This window comes from Stegostoma tigrinum, unplaced genomic scaffold, assembly GCF_030684315.1.
Source record: "Stegostoma tigrinum isolate sSteTig4 unplaced genomic scaffold, sSteTig4.hap1 scaffold_54, whole genome shotgun sequence".
Classification (NCBI taxonomy): Eukaryota; Metazoa; Chordata; class Chondrichthyes; order Orectolobiformes; family Stegostomatidae; genus Stegostoma; species Stegostoma tigrinum.
In genome coordinates this window covers 2,507,783-2,521,605 of record NW_026728472.1, presented here as the reverse complement: position 1 = coordinate 2,521,605, position 13,823 = coordinate 2,507,783, and the positions used below count along the sequence as shown (strand labels likewise).

Here is a 13,823-nt window from a genome sequence, read left to right as displayed (position 1 = left end):
AAGGCTGAGCTCGAAAGATTTTGAGCTGCAAGGGTATCAATGTTTATCGGGAAATCCAAGAAAGTGCAGTTCAGGATTATCCGCTCATTTAATGGCAGAGCAGATTTGATGGGCTGAGCTGTCTCCTTCTCCTCTAAAACTGCATCATGTTAATACAAAGCTGCAAAACTGACCAGAGCAAATTTTGCTTAAAAACAGATAGAACCCATCGAGACAGTGAAGCTCAGTGATGTTTGCAAAGGTCGGCAAACAAAGGGGCAGTCATTGTCAGAAGTGGGATTCGAACCCACGCCTCCAGGTGGAGGCCAGAACACCCAGCTTTACAGTGGAAGGAATCTATTCCTTGAGTCTGGCGCCTTAGACCACTCGGCCATCCTGACACACCTTTGCTGCTCCAGAGTGATCTGTATACCAGAGTAAACAGGAAAAGCCAGTCTTCAGCACCCACACTGAGCCTGGCTCCATTAGGCCCACAGTCACCTCTCACAAACCACCGTTGCCCTTCACTTTTACCAACCTCCCCCTTGTTCTTGTCTGAAACAAATTGAACGTCAGGCAAATGCAGCTGACATTGCTGATGTAGAACTGGGATATAGATTGAAGCGATACTGCCTGGCCTATGACAAAATTCTACTTCGAATGGTCAGTCAATATTTCAGAGTTATTATTGTAAATTTTAACCATGAACACGCCATGGCAGTGACGGCACTGAATCCTAATCAGCAGACTGTGAGGGAAGACGTATATCTCTATCACCCTGGTCACTGCCTGATTCAGCATTGTGTCTCTCATCCTTCTGCACATGATCCCCTTGGCTCCATCACGGTGTTGTCGCATTGTCTTGGTTAATAATGCACAGGCTACCCTGCCATCTATTACATTGCAGCTTCTAATGCATGAAGCCCTACCTTACAGGGCACAGCCTTCGCTCTATAGTGCAGGACTGAAAGCAATGTTCTTGTAAACCACCGGCCATGAGTTTACTTCTAACTGGAGGAGATGAGAATGTTTGTACAACTGCGGCATCCATCATCTAAAAGAGGACATTCAATATTGTCTGAAATTATGCCAATGTCATTTCCCCCGCAGGCGAGCAGTCAGGTGAGGTGAGGTATTATAAACTGTAGGTTGACAAGGAAACAATGGGGGAGCAACATGGAGAGGGGAGCGGCCGAATGCTTTATTTCTTTGCTGTAGTCAGATTCTGGTTTTGAAGTGTGAAATGGGACTATAGAACCCAAATGGGTGAAATCCTACTTTCTGGGTGTTGGTCCCTGCTGAGACCTTTGTCACCTTCTGGGAAATGTGTCTGTGTGTTACCTTCTGAGCATGAAAAAATGGTCCACTTCCCCAAGGGAACGTGAACATCTCAAACAGCCGGCCTATTGCCCCGAAGCACACAAGGCTATGGGCCAAGGCTGAAAACTGGGTCGTTGAGCCCCTTTCTGTGCTGTAAAAACACGATGATTCAGTCATTTTGCAGGAGAAACAACTGTCGTAGAAAGAAAAAAAAGCCAGAAGTTGTGCCATTAAGAAACGATGCACACATATCCACCGCTATCCCTGGTGGTCTAGTGGTTAGGATTCAGCGCTTTCGCTTCTGCAGCCTGGGTTCGATTTCCGGTCAGGGAATCAAGTTTTATTCTTCCTGATGGTGACAACGCAAAGGTAGTGCAGCTCTGTCTGCGATCCTTTCAATGTCAGTTCCTGTCCCCGAGAACATCAGGGTCCATGTTCCAGCCGCTGAAAGAGGGGAAAGGTGCCTTAGCCGTCACTGCTCAGTCAGGCTACACACTGCATCCACTGTACCCGGTGCGGCTTCCTCTGCATTGGGGAAACCAAGCGGAGGCTTGGGGACCGCTTTGCAGAACACCTCCGCTCAGTCCGCAACAAACAACTGCACCTCCCAGTCGCAAACCATTTCCACTCCCCCTCCCATTCTCTAGATGACATGTCCATCATGGGCCTCCTGCAGTGCCACAATGATGCCACCCGAAGGTTGCAGGAACAGCAACTCATATTCCGCCTGGGAACCCTGCAGCCATATGGTATCAATGTGGACTTCACCAGTTTCAAAATCTCCCCTTCTCCTACTGCATCCCTAAACCAGCCCAGTTCGTCCCCTCCCCCAACTGCAACACACACCCAGCCCAGCTCTTCCCCCCCACCCACTGCATCCCAAAACCAGTCCAACCTGTCTCTGCCTCCCTAACCGGTTCTTCCTCTCACCCATCCCTTCCTCCCACTCCAAGCCGCACCCCCAGCTACCTACTAACCTCATCCCACCTCCTTGACCTGTCCGTCTTCCCTGGACTGACCTATCCCCTCCCTACCTCCCCACCTACACTCTCTCCACCTATCTTCTTTACTCTCCATCTTCGATCCACCTCCCCCTCTCTCCCTATTTATTCCAGTTCCCTCCCCCCATCCCCCTCTCTGATGAAGGGTCTAGGCCCGAAACGTCAGCTTTTGTGCTCCTGAGATGCTGCTTGGCCTGCTGTGTTCATCCAGCCTCACATTTTATGATCTTGGAATTCTCCAGCATCTGCAGTTCCCATTATCTTTGATACTCACCTTTGTGTTGTGTTGTTAGCAGGGACATCAGCAGTAAGGGGAACATTCACAAGGTACACAACCAGCAAAGATAATCACAGTCGCTACTTCAATTCAATTGTCTCCCCTTTGTGACACAGTGAGTTTCACTGCCATTTGTCGTTAGGAAGCTACAATTCACCTGATCGAGTCTGCTCAGCCATTCAATGAGATTGCTGCTGATCTGATAAATGTCAACTCCGCTTTCCTGCTTTTCCTCCATAACCTGAGGTAAACCCAAACCTAATCACAACATCCGGAAGTTTCGATGACTTCAGTGACCTGTGCATGTTTGCATGAAATTGAATAATATGAAATGAGCGAAAAAAAGCCCTTCCCACAATTCAACCCAGTGCAGGGTCAGCCATATGACAAAACTAAGAGAGGAAAGACGTTACCTCTATTTCTCCCAGCACAGATTTCTCTCTTGATGAATTGAATATTTGCAGCATTTTTCATTATAATTGTGACATTTTCATGGACAGATCCTCACTCAATCCACAAACAACTGTGCTTCCAAAAACTATTTTGCCTCAGATTAAAATTGCTGTGCATCTTTTCATACAGCTTGAGGTTCCAATTATCCCTGCTCCATGTCAACAGAAGCTGCTCCGGGTAAGGTTGGAGCTCACAGACTCGGCATTTCAAACGCCTCTATGGCCATTGAAGGGCCTCGTGCTCACCGATTGCATCACTCCTATCTGTATCCCCATGGTCACTGTCTGATTCACCATTGCATCTTTCATCCTTCTGCACATCATCCCCGTGGCTCTATCTCAATTTTGTCACATTGCCTTGGCTCATAATGCACAGACTATCCCGTCATCTATTATCACAGCGTATGTCTGCACGCTCATTGCCATCCCCATTTCCGGTTATATCTTCATGGCTGGGTCACTGAGTTTCCCTGGTTCTGGGCCCAGGAACTGGGATTATATGGTTGTATGCAGCACTGGTTACTTCCTTGTGTGAGGGAGCTGATGAAATATCCAATGTTAAACTAGATTACTATTGAAAGGTACATTTCAACAAGAGCCAGCACTATACACTGAGTCTTTGATATTTCGTAGAAATCTATCAATCTCAGCCTTCAATATACTCATTGATGGAATCTCCACAGTCCCTGGAAGCATCGTAATTACAGATTCCAGCCCTCTGTGAATCTCCACATTACAGCGCACTGCATGGAAAGAATTCCAGTTGTCGATCTGGTGCTGTTCCTAACATATCCTCTGCCACTGTAGTTATTGCTTGTTGCACACCAGCGAACTCATGTGGTGCGATGGTCGTATTGTGGTTAGTACTCTGTGTTGTGGCCACAGCAACCTCGGTTCGAATCTGAGACAGGGCAGTGGGTGCTTGCTGTATTTTGCTTTACTCCTTGTGCCACGGGCCACAGAAATGCAGCAAGTATCAAACATTTTTACGTGAAAATATTCTTTGAGGTGGTGACAATCATTTCTCAACCCCGGCTCTCTCACATATCTGCATTTGATGTGTCAGAATTCAAACCCACCACTTAGAGAATTTTCTCCCTCCCACAATCACTAAATCTCCTTTACGTCCCTCCTTCCACTTCACTGAGGCACTGCACAATCTAACATCCATTTCCACGTTGACATTGTTCATTCTGTCTTGTTGCAGTCTGCATTGCTGGGTGAACGTGGCCTGTCTCACAACCAGGAACTCTAAACCAGATGAAATATTTAGATACTAGGACGGTAAGATCAAGACTCATGGAGCAGCTTTTACTGACATGGACCAGTGATTATTGGAACATCAGGCCTAGGAAAATGACCCATGGCAATAATGAGCAACATGGACTGCATCGGAAAAGACCAGTTTCTGTGGCTTTCTGCAACATTCATTGTATTTGTTCATTTCGCTATAGCGAGAGTATTGGGGGCAGTTCATTCATTCACATTATTGTGGGATGTGGTAGCAACAGAAACTGTGCTGAAGAGATTTACCAGGATATTGTCCCAGCTGAAGAGTTTCCGTTATGAAGCGAGATCGAATAGACTGTGGTTGTTTTCCTCAGAGCAGAGCAGATGTACAAAATAATGAGGGTAGACTATGTAACCGCTTCCCCTTGAGGGAGGGAACAACCACCGGGGACCAGAGATTTAATGTAAGAGGAAGGAAGTTTTGAGTAAATTTATAAAAAATCGCTTTTAGCCAGTGGATGTTTGGAATCTGGAAGCCACTGCCTGCAAGTGTCCTAGAGGCAGAGATCCTCATGACTTTAAGAAGCATTCAGATGTGAATTTGTGATGCTGTGGCATTGATGAGCATGGGCGAAGCAATAGGATTAGAATTTGGATACTGAAGCGATTGTATGTGATTGGCGCACATGTAAAGGGCTTAAGGGGCATTTGCACCTGATGCTCTCATTAGCATTGTGGCCAGTCTCCCCACCTTTCACGAAGGAGACCAGGGTTCAATTTCCTACTGGACCCGACCCAAGCATTTTTGGGGCCATTCAGCAAAACGGACCCAGCTTCGATTTCAGCTTCAGCTGATGTCTGCATGGAGTTTGCACATTCTCACCATGTCTGCGTCTCAGTGCTTCAATTTCTTCCCATGGCCTAAACGTATGCAGGCTGGCTGAATTGAACACACAGAACACAGATGAGTACAGCACAGGCTCTTCCACCCACAATGTTGTGCCAAAATATTATCCTACTCTAAGATCAAACTACCCTGCTTACTCTATATTTTACGATCATCCTCGCAACTGTCCAAGACTCGGTTAAATGTCCCGAATGTATCTGACTCGAATACCACCGCCGACAGAGCATCCCATGCACCCACCACTCTCTGTGGAAAGAACCGACCTCTGACATCACCACAATACCTTCCTCCAAACACCTTAAATGTATGTCCCCTCATAATAGTCACTTCTGCTCTGGGAATAGGTCTCTGGGTATCCATGCTATCGATGTCTCTCATCATCTTATTTACCTATATCAAGTCACAGCTCATCCTTTTTCCAAAGAGAAAAGCCCGAGCTCCCTCAACTTTTCCTCATAAGACCTGCCCTCCAGTTCAGGCAGCATCCTAGTAAATCTGCTCTGCACCCACACAGAAGCTTTCGCATCCTTCCTATAATGAGACGATCAGAACTGAACACAATATTCCAAGTGTGGTCTAACGAGTGTTTTAAGCAACTGCAATATATCCTTGTGGCTTTTAAACTCAATTCCCTTGCCAATGAAAGCCAACATACCATACACCTTCTCAACAACACTATTAATTTGGGTAGCAACTTTGACGGGTCTATCGATGTGGACCCCTACATCCCCCTGTTTCTTCACATTAGCAAGAACATTAGGTTAACCCTAAATTCTGTATTTAAAGTCAACCTTTCAAAATGAATGACTTCACACTTTTCCAGGTTGAATGCCATCTGCCACTTCTTTGCCCAGCTTTTCATCTTGTCAATGACCCATTGCAAACTCCAACAGCCCTCCACACTACCCACCATGCCACCAAACTTCGTGTCATCATCAAACGTACTAACCCATCTTTCCACTTCCTCATCCAAGTCATTTATAAAGACCACAAAGAGTGGGGTTCCCAGAACCGATTCTTTCAGAACACCACTGATCGCCAAGCTTCAGGCTGAATAATTTCCATCTATTACAATCCTTTGGCTTCCATTCTGTACCCATACAACCAAATTTCCATGAATCCCATGTCTCCTAGCTTTCTAAATGAGCCTACCTTGGGGAACCAAATCAAATGCTTCTCTAAAATCCATATGCACCACATCTATTGCTTGATCTTCATCAATGTCATTTGCCACATCCTCAAAGAATTCAGTAAGGCTTCTGAGGCATGATATGCCCCTCAAAAAGCCACACTATTTCTAATCAAATTGTGCATGTCCAAATAATCATAAATACTGTCTGTCCGAATCCTCTCCACCAATTTGCCCACCACAGAATGACTGACTCTTCTGTAATTCCCAGGATTATACCTATTCCCTTTCTTGAACAAGGGAATAACATTTGCCACCCTCCAATCATTTGGTATTACTCCAGGAGGCAGTGAGGACGCAAAAGTCATCACCAAAGGCAAAGCATTTTTTCCCTTGCTTCATCCTCCTTCCTAACATCAACCTGTTTGACCGTATCTGTCTTTTTCATGCTATCCTCACAAATGTTATGGCCCGTCTCACTGGTGAATACTGAAGCAAACTATTCATCAAGGACCTCCCCTACCATGTCTGACTCTGAGCGCAAGTTCCCTCCCACTATCCCTGGTAGGCACCATCATTACTCTGACCATCTTCTTGTTCCTCACATAAATATAGAATGCCTTGGGATTTTCCTTCATCCAACTGTGGATCCGTGGGGATTGTGAGAGGAGTTACAATTCCCCATACAAGCTGCAAACACATCGGCGCAATCATCTCCGGAAGAAATTGTTAAATTGCTTGATGTGTGAGAAGGCATTCACAGTGGTTTCACACTGGAAAGGGGCTGTTTCCCTTGTGTGGGAGTGGTAAGGAAATCATTCAGCCATCCCACCTGCTGACACACCAATAGGTCCACGCTGGGGAGAGACCACTGACCTGCTCGGTGTGTGGGAAGGATTTCTCCCGGTCATCCAGCCTTTTGAAACCCCAACAGGTTCACTCTGAACAGAGTTAAATGTACAGATTGTGGGAAGTGCCATAAAAGCTCAGGGGGAACCGATGTACTTTCAACATGCTCACACTGAAGGAAGACCGTTCAAGTGCTCTCACTGTGGGGCTGGGTTCAGGGCATCATCAACCCTCACTGTACAGGAGAAAATACCCACTGGGGAGAGGTCATTCACCTACTCTGTGTATGGGAGAAAATTCACTCAGTCATACAGCTTGAAGAAACACTAGAGGGTTCACAAGTAACTTCAGTAATTGGGCATTCCTTTTGTTTGTTCATGGGATCATGCCATCAGAAGCTCAGCAAGCTTTTATCATCCGTTCTAACTGCCCAGAGGATGGTTCAGAATCAAACTAATGGTTATAGGACGGATTCACATAGAGGTCAGAATAACAATGGTTCCCAGACCCGATGGCATTGAGTTGATTTTCTGGTCTCTTGTCCCGTTTCTGGAACAATAGTGAATAAATTGGTGCAATTGATTTAAAAGTGAAAGACCAAAATGTTTTTTTTTCTCTCTCTGATTTAGCATGCCCTGCTGTTTTCTCAGTAGTTATTGGCAACCTCATGGCCCTCACAGCATCACCTGTTCCGGAGAGTGTTACAGGAAAGAGGGAATGGTCAACTGTATCTGGTCACTCAAAAAAGGTCACTGGACCTGAAAGGGTAACTCGGATTTCTTTCATAGATGCTGCTGGGCCTGCTGAATTTTTCCAGCGATTTCTGTTTTTGTTTCTGATTTCCTGCATTTGCAATTTTTTTTGTAATTTTTTTTTCAATATCCACTTTGTCTGTTTCAGAGGAGCCTCATTGATAGGTTTGGTCGGTTTTGGAAATTGAAAGTTAAGCCACAGATCAGGCAATGATCTAATTGAATGACAGAACAGGCTTGAGGGGCCGAATGGTCTACTCCTGTTCCGATAAAAGTTTTCCATCTGCAGCATGTGGCATTATGTCTCCTCACTCTTCACTTCACATCCCTGACTGTTACACTACGTGCTATTACTGGCTGAGCAAATCTCCTGTGTTTGAACTGAAGTCTGTGACTATTCAGTGCCCTTTCTTCGCCTGCCCAGGTTTGACTCTCATCACAGAATTTTGTCTCGACTGCAGAAATTCTCCAACGATCCTCAGGCAGCACCTTCCAAACACATAACCACTTCCACCTGGAAGAACAAGGGCAGCAGATATATGGGAAGATCACCACCTCCACGTTCCCCTCTCAGTCACTCACCATCCTGACTTGGAAATATATCACCGTTCATTCACTGTTGCTGGGTCAAACCCCTGGAATTCCCTCCCTAATAGCATTGCGGGTCACCACACATCAGGAGGACTGCAGCAGTTCAAGTAGGCAGCTCACAACCACCTTCCCAAGGGCAACTAATGATGGGCAAGAAATGCTGGCCCAGCCAGGGACACCCACATCCCACACATAATTTAAAAAATACTGTGTGAACAGTTGCAACAGGAGGATCCTGGAGTCTCATTCCCCTGTGTGAGAAACAGTACCTGCTCACAAATTCAGCCTGAGACAAAGTCTTGGAAACAAAACAGTTTTATTCTGTATGATCTTGCAAGAAAGGGTGTCTGCTGGACAGGCACACACTACAAAGCATGTTAAACATTCTTATACAGTTTACAAGTTGCGGAATCATGCCTCCCTGCTCCCATTGGTCTTCTCTTATCCTATCATTCCCCGTCCTGTCGGACAGCCCTTGTTTATTGTTCCCTTTTCTGCCGGCCGAAGGCCCCATTCCCTTTTTTACTGCAATCCTTATTTGCTATCCTAAAGAGCGCTAGGCATGCTGTACATGCGAATCGTCAGGTTTGCAGAAATAAGCCTCTGCTACAACACCCTTATCTCTATCACGTCCTTGTCTGCAGAAACAATATTTCTGGTCGTGCTAACTGCCGCCTTTGCAGAACCTAATCTCTGGTTAATGATAAACTTCTGCTACGAAATCTTATGACTATAATGTTCTTCTTTTGCAAGACCCCACCATTCATCCTTATCTGCAGAGGCAACATTTCTAATCTCTCACACCTGGGACAAAATGAAAGTTGGTGGAATAGCTCAGCAAGTCTAGAAGCATCTGTGACCCTTCCTCATTTCCCTGGGATCTACCAAACCGGTTTATTATTTCCACTTCCTCTTTCATTCTGACTCTTTAATTTATCAATTTCCGTCCACTCGCCTTTTGAGCTCTTCAAAAACCCCATTTGGGAAAATGAGAGAAAGCTGGAATTAACGCATGGAACTGGGATGTGGGCGGAAGTATGAGGAGAGGCCACGTCAAAGAAAGCTCCCATTCCAATAACAGAGCTTCTCAAAACACAAAGGTAGCATGAAAGCTTGAGCTGAATGAACATGGGGATGTGTGGGCTGTCATGAGGAAAATGTGACCATGATCACAAATGGTTAAGATCACAGGATCCGGACAGTGCAGAAAGACTTCATTCAGTGCATCTAGTCTGCACTAGCTCTCTATCCCACCCTACTCCCATGAACCCCACATTTACCGCAGCTAACCCAACCACGTAAGCTGCACACTCGGGGACAATTTAGTGCGGCCTATCCACCTCACTTGCATTTTTGGACTGTGGGAACATCACTGTTTGGCTCTAAAGAGGCGAGATTGTGGATTAAAACTCAAATAAATCAACTCTGAAACAATTTCATGGTTTTTGTTTCTAAAATTAAAATCTGGGGAAAGCTGCAGCCACAACGATTTCAGATTCGCTCTGGAGGAAGAGAATTTAAAACTCTGACCTGGGGGCGCGGTGAGCTGACAGAGGCCTGGGACCAGAAATGTAACAGATTCTCAGCAAGGTGGGGGTGAGACAAGGGCAAAAGGCACATGTCACGGGGGGAAGGCAGGAGAGGTTAAATTGCAGAAATGTTATCAGTCCCTCAAGGCTGCAGGGAATGGAGTTAGGGCTGGAAAAGGAACAAATAAACAAAAGATGTGCCTGGGGCCAGGTGTGCAGTGGACCCAGACACAAATTGAAACAAGAAATGTAAAACAAATTGGGGCAGAGTTCACAGTCTGATATTGTTCATCTCAATGATGAGACCAGAAAGCTGTAAAGCCTGGCTCGTTCTATTCCAGCCAACACACACACGATGGGCCAATTTGAATGCTGCTGGCCAGCCAACAATACGCACATCACACAAATGAATTAAAAAAAGGCCTTGCTCTGCTCTGTAATTTTCTGGAACTTTTGTTCTGACATTTGCAGTTTGTTTCCGATGATGGCTACAACCCTAAAATTAAACTAGAGTTTAGTATCCGAGAGAAATGTAAAATAAGTCATCTTCGCTTCAAGCACATCACTGTAGATTGTTGTATTTGTCCTGAGGGTTGAACAGCACCTGGAGCTCAGAAAGGACAATCTTAGGTGGCGGGGGGTGGAAATTGTATGGCAGCCAGATTCAGACGTTATCCCCCTGCATAGATTTTGGAGTCTGCGCAGAAGAACACAAAAGACAGCGAGCACAAGTCCCTTTATAGATCAATATTTTTTCAAACAATCCCTCTTCAAATATTGTGCTGTTGTTCTATCACTTCCCACCAAAGTGCACAACGTCACATACATCCTCATTGCTCTTCATCTTCCAGATGTTTTCCCAGTCATTCCACTTGTCTCAATTGCCTTGGAGAACCTTTACATCCTCCTCACCACTCACAGCCCCAGTTTTGTCCTGTCAGCAGACTTGGAAACATTGCATTTGATTCCGTCAACCAAACTTTTGATATGTTTTGTGAATATCTGGAATCCCTGATTTACACTACGAAACTTTCAATCCAACAAAAAAGCATCCATTTATTCCTGCTTAAAGTTTCCTGTCAGCTTCCCCATAATGACACCATATATTTGGCCCAATCCCATGTGTTTTACTTTACACATTGGGCTTGGGAATCTATCAAAAACCTTTCCAAAACTCCAAATGCATTGCATCTATTCCATCTCCAAAATTTATCTCCAGGTTGGTTTGTCAAACATGAATCCCAGATCATAAACCAACATTGGCTTTGTCTGTGCCCATTAAAACCGGTCGCAATAATTTCTCTAAATTAGTTTATTTGCTAATTTCATTCTACTTCTATTTCTCACCACACTCAGATTTCCTGGTATTGCTCAGAAAGTTATCTTTTTATCTTTTCTTCTGTTAATCAAAAACTGACGGAATTATGTCATACTTCTGCCATTTCCTTGTTATTTATTCTCCACTGTCTGGTTTCAGAATGTTTTCTCATGTGTTCCCTACTGGCATCCTGTTGGAAGCAATTGCAGTTCATTCTTATAGCCTTTGTTATTATAGTCTCCAGAAACGCAACAATTCCTGCCCTATGCTGCTGAATGGTTGAACGTCCACAGCCATACAATCACAGAAGCATGCCCATTAGTCCCACTTTCCTACACGAGGCCTGCAGCCCTGAATATTATGACACTTCAAGCGCTCATCCAAATACTGTTTAATGTGTTGTGAGGTTACCTGTGACAACTCCTCTCAGAAAGTGCATTCTAGACCCCAGCACTCTCTGGGTGAAAACAACCCTTAAATTTTCTTTAACTCTCAAACCCTTCAATTTAAAATGGTGCTGCCTTTTTCTTGGCCCTTTTACTAAAAGGAGCAGCTGCTTTCTTTTGACACTGTTCATACCTCTCATTCTTGTATATCTGAATGACTTTGGTTATTATTTGGTTATTAATCCAAAAATGCACATCATGCTCTGGGTCTCTGAGGTCAACTCCTGCCAAGGGAGATGTTGGAATTTGAATTCAACAAAAAGTCTGGAATTTAATTATGAAGGTTAAAACCATTGGCAATTGTCAGGAAAACCGATCTGATTCAGTCATATCTTGTAGGTAAGGAAACTGCCATCCTTCCCTGCTCTGGCGTAAATGTGTCCCCACACGCCCAATAATGTCACAGGCTCTAACTACCCTCTGGGCAATGAGGGATGGAGTGACTGTTGGCTCAGCCAGTGAAGCCCACATCCTGTGATTGAACAGAGAAAAGCGTCCGGGCTGGTTCTGGGAGTGGAATAGAGAATGGGATATAACTAACCATTTCAGCTGATCTGAAAATACCTACATTTAATATTTTCTTTCTTGTGATTGAACCCTTCAAACTCTCATTCCATTAACATTGTAGTGTGACCATGCACACTACATCATGGTGGTGAAGACCCACTGTCCTGGCAGCACCCTCAGCCTCTTCATTCAGAAGCAGGCAGCCATTCCCATTGCTTTAAGATCTTCACGTGGAAATATAGGATGGTATCTTGGATAAAGGCCACGCCCTTGATACACACTCCAAAACACTCTCCTCCTCAAGACTGCTCACCACCAACCAACCACATAAAAATATCCCGTGTGTACTGAGAGTAATGAGGCAACTCGGGCCATCAGGGAGTAGCCATCAGGATGGTAGAGAAACGCTTCCACTGTCTGAATGTTTCAGAGAGAACCCTCTGGCACACACTGTATCACTAGGTCCCATAATCTCCCTCCATTCGTGTAACATGTAGCCTTTTGTTCTTCCTGAAATTCTCACAGGTTCACAATTACCAACACCATATTTTATCTGCCAAATTGTCAGTTGCTTATCCACTTACATTCTCTCTACCTCCTCCTGATAGCTTAATTTCCTGCTAATCTTAGCTTCACTGACAAATATAGTTAGAGTACATTTTGTTGTGTTTATCTAAACCATTGATACAGGACAATGCCCAAATATAATAGTTTACTTCCCGGTTGGCGCTCTCACCACCCTGGCCACGCGAATCAGTAAGCCGCCGACTCACGAGGTAAGTTTTTAAAAGCAGAAGATTGCCTTCCTGGCTGCCCCCTGTCTCGTGCTCTCACCACTCCCTCCAATATCGTAAATCTGGATTGTAAATTGTTGATGACCTTACACTGGTCCCTGAGGAATTCCATTAGATACAGCTTTCCAATATAAAAGTAAGTAGTTATTTCTTCTCTGTATTTAATTTTAGTGAACCAGGGCTCCCTGTTCCTGTGTAGCAGCCGAGAACTTTGCATGGCCTCCTTCTGTGGTGTGTAGCCGGCTGTTGAGGTGTTTCTGCACTCTGCAATACACCATTAGGTACATTTGTTGTCACATAATGAGGCTGAGGTTGTATTGTCATTGATACTGATTCTTGAACAACTAAAAGACGAGAACAGAACATAGGCTCTCACTTGAGTAGAACGCTGCACTGTCAAAAATTTCAGCTGCAGCAATAAATCTAGTCTGCCCCCTCAATCAGGTTCTCAATTTTCCCCAGACATGTATTGAACAGGAAGGGAAATTTCTTGCTAGCATGGTTTACTTTTGTCCCTTTAACAGTCCCACCAAGACAAATAATGTTAATGATTAATTACATTTTTGGCCGTGGGTGCTGTGTGGAAAAATTGCTGCAGTCCCTACACAATAAAATAAACAATAGTCATTGAGGGGCGACCTTATACAGGTTTGTGAAATCATGGTAAATCTGGGTAAAGAGTCAAGGTCTTTTCCCTGGGGTGGGGGGAATCCAAAACTAGAGGGCAAAGGGTAACATGAGA

General features: G+C 44.8%; 1 non-coding gene across 1 annotated transcript; it reads right to left on the bottom strand.

Moving 5' to 3' along the window:
• Positions 1 to 265: 265 nt before the first annotated feature.
• Positions 266 to 380, bottom strand: trnal-caa (transfer RNA leucine (anticodon CAA)). The gene is made up of 2 exons: positions 343 to 380; positions 266 to 311 (listed from the first exon to the last, which is right to left on the bottom strand). It is a non-coding gene; the product is annotated as a tRNA-Leu (tRNA).
• Positions 381 to 13,823: the final 13,443 nt, after the last annotated feature.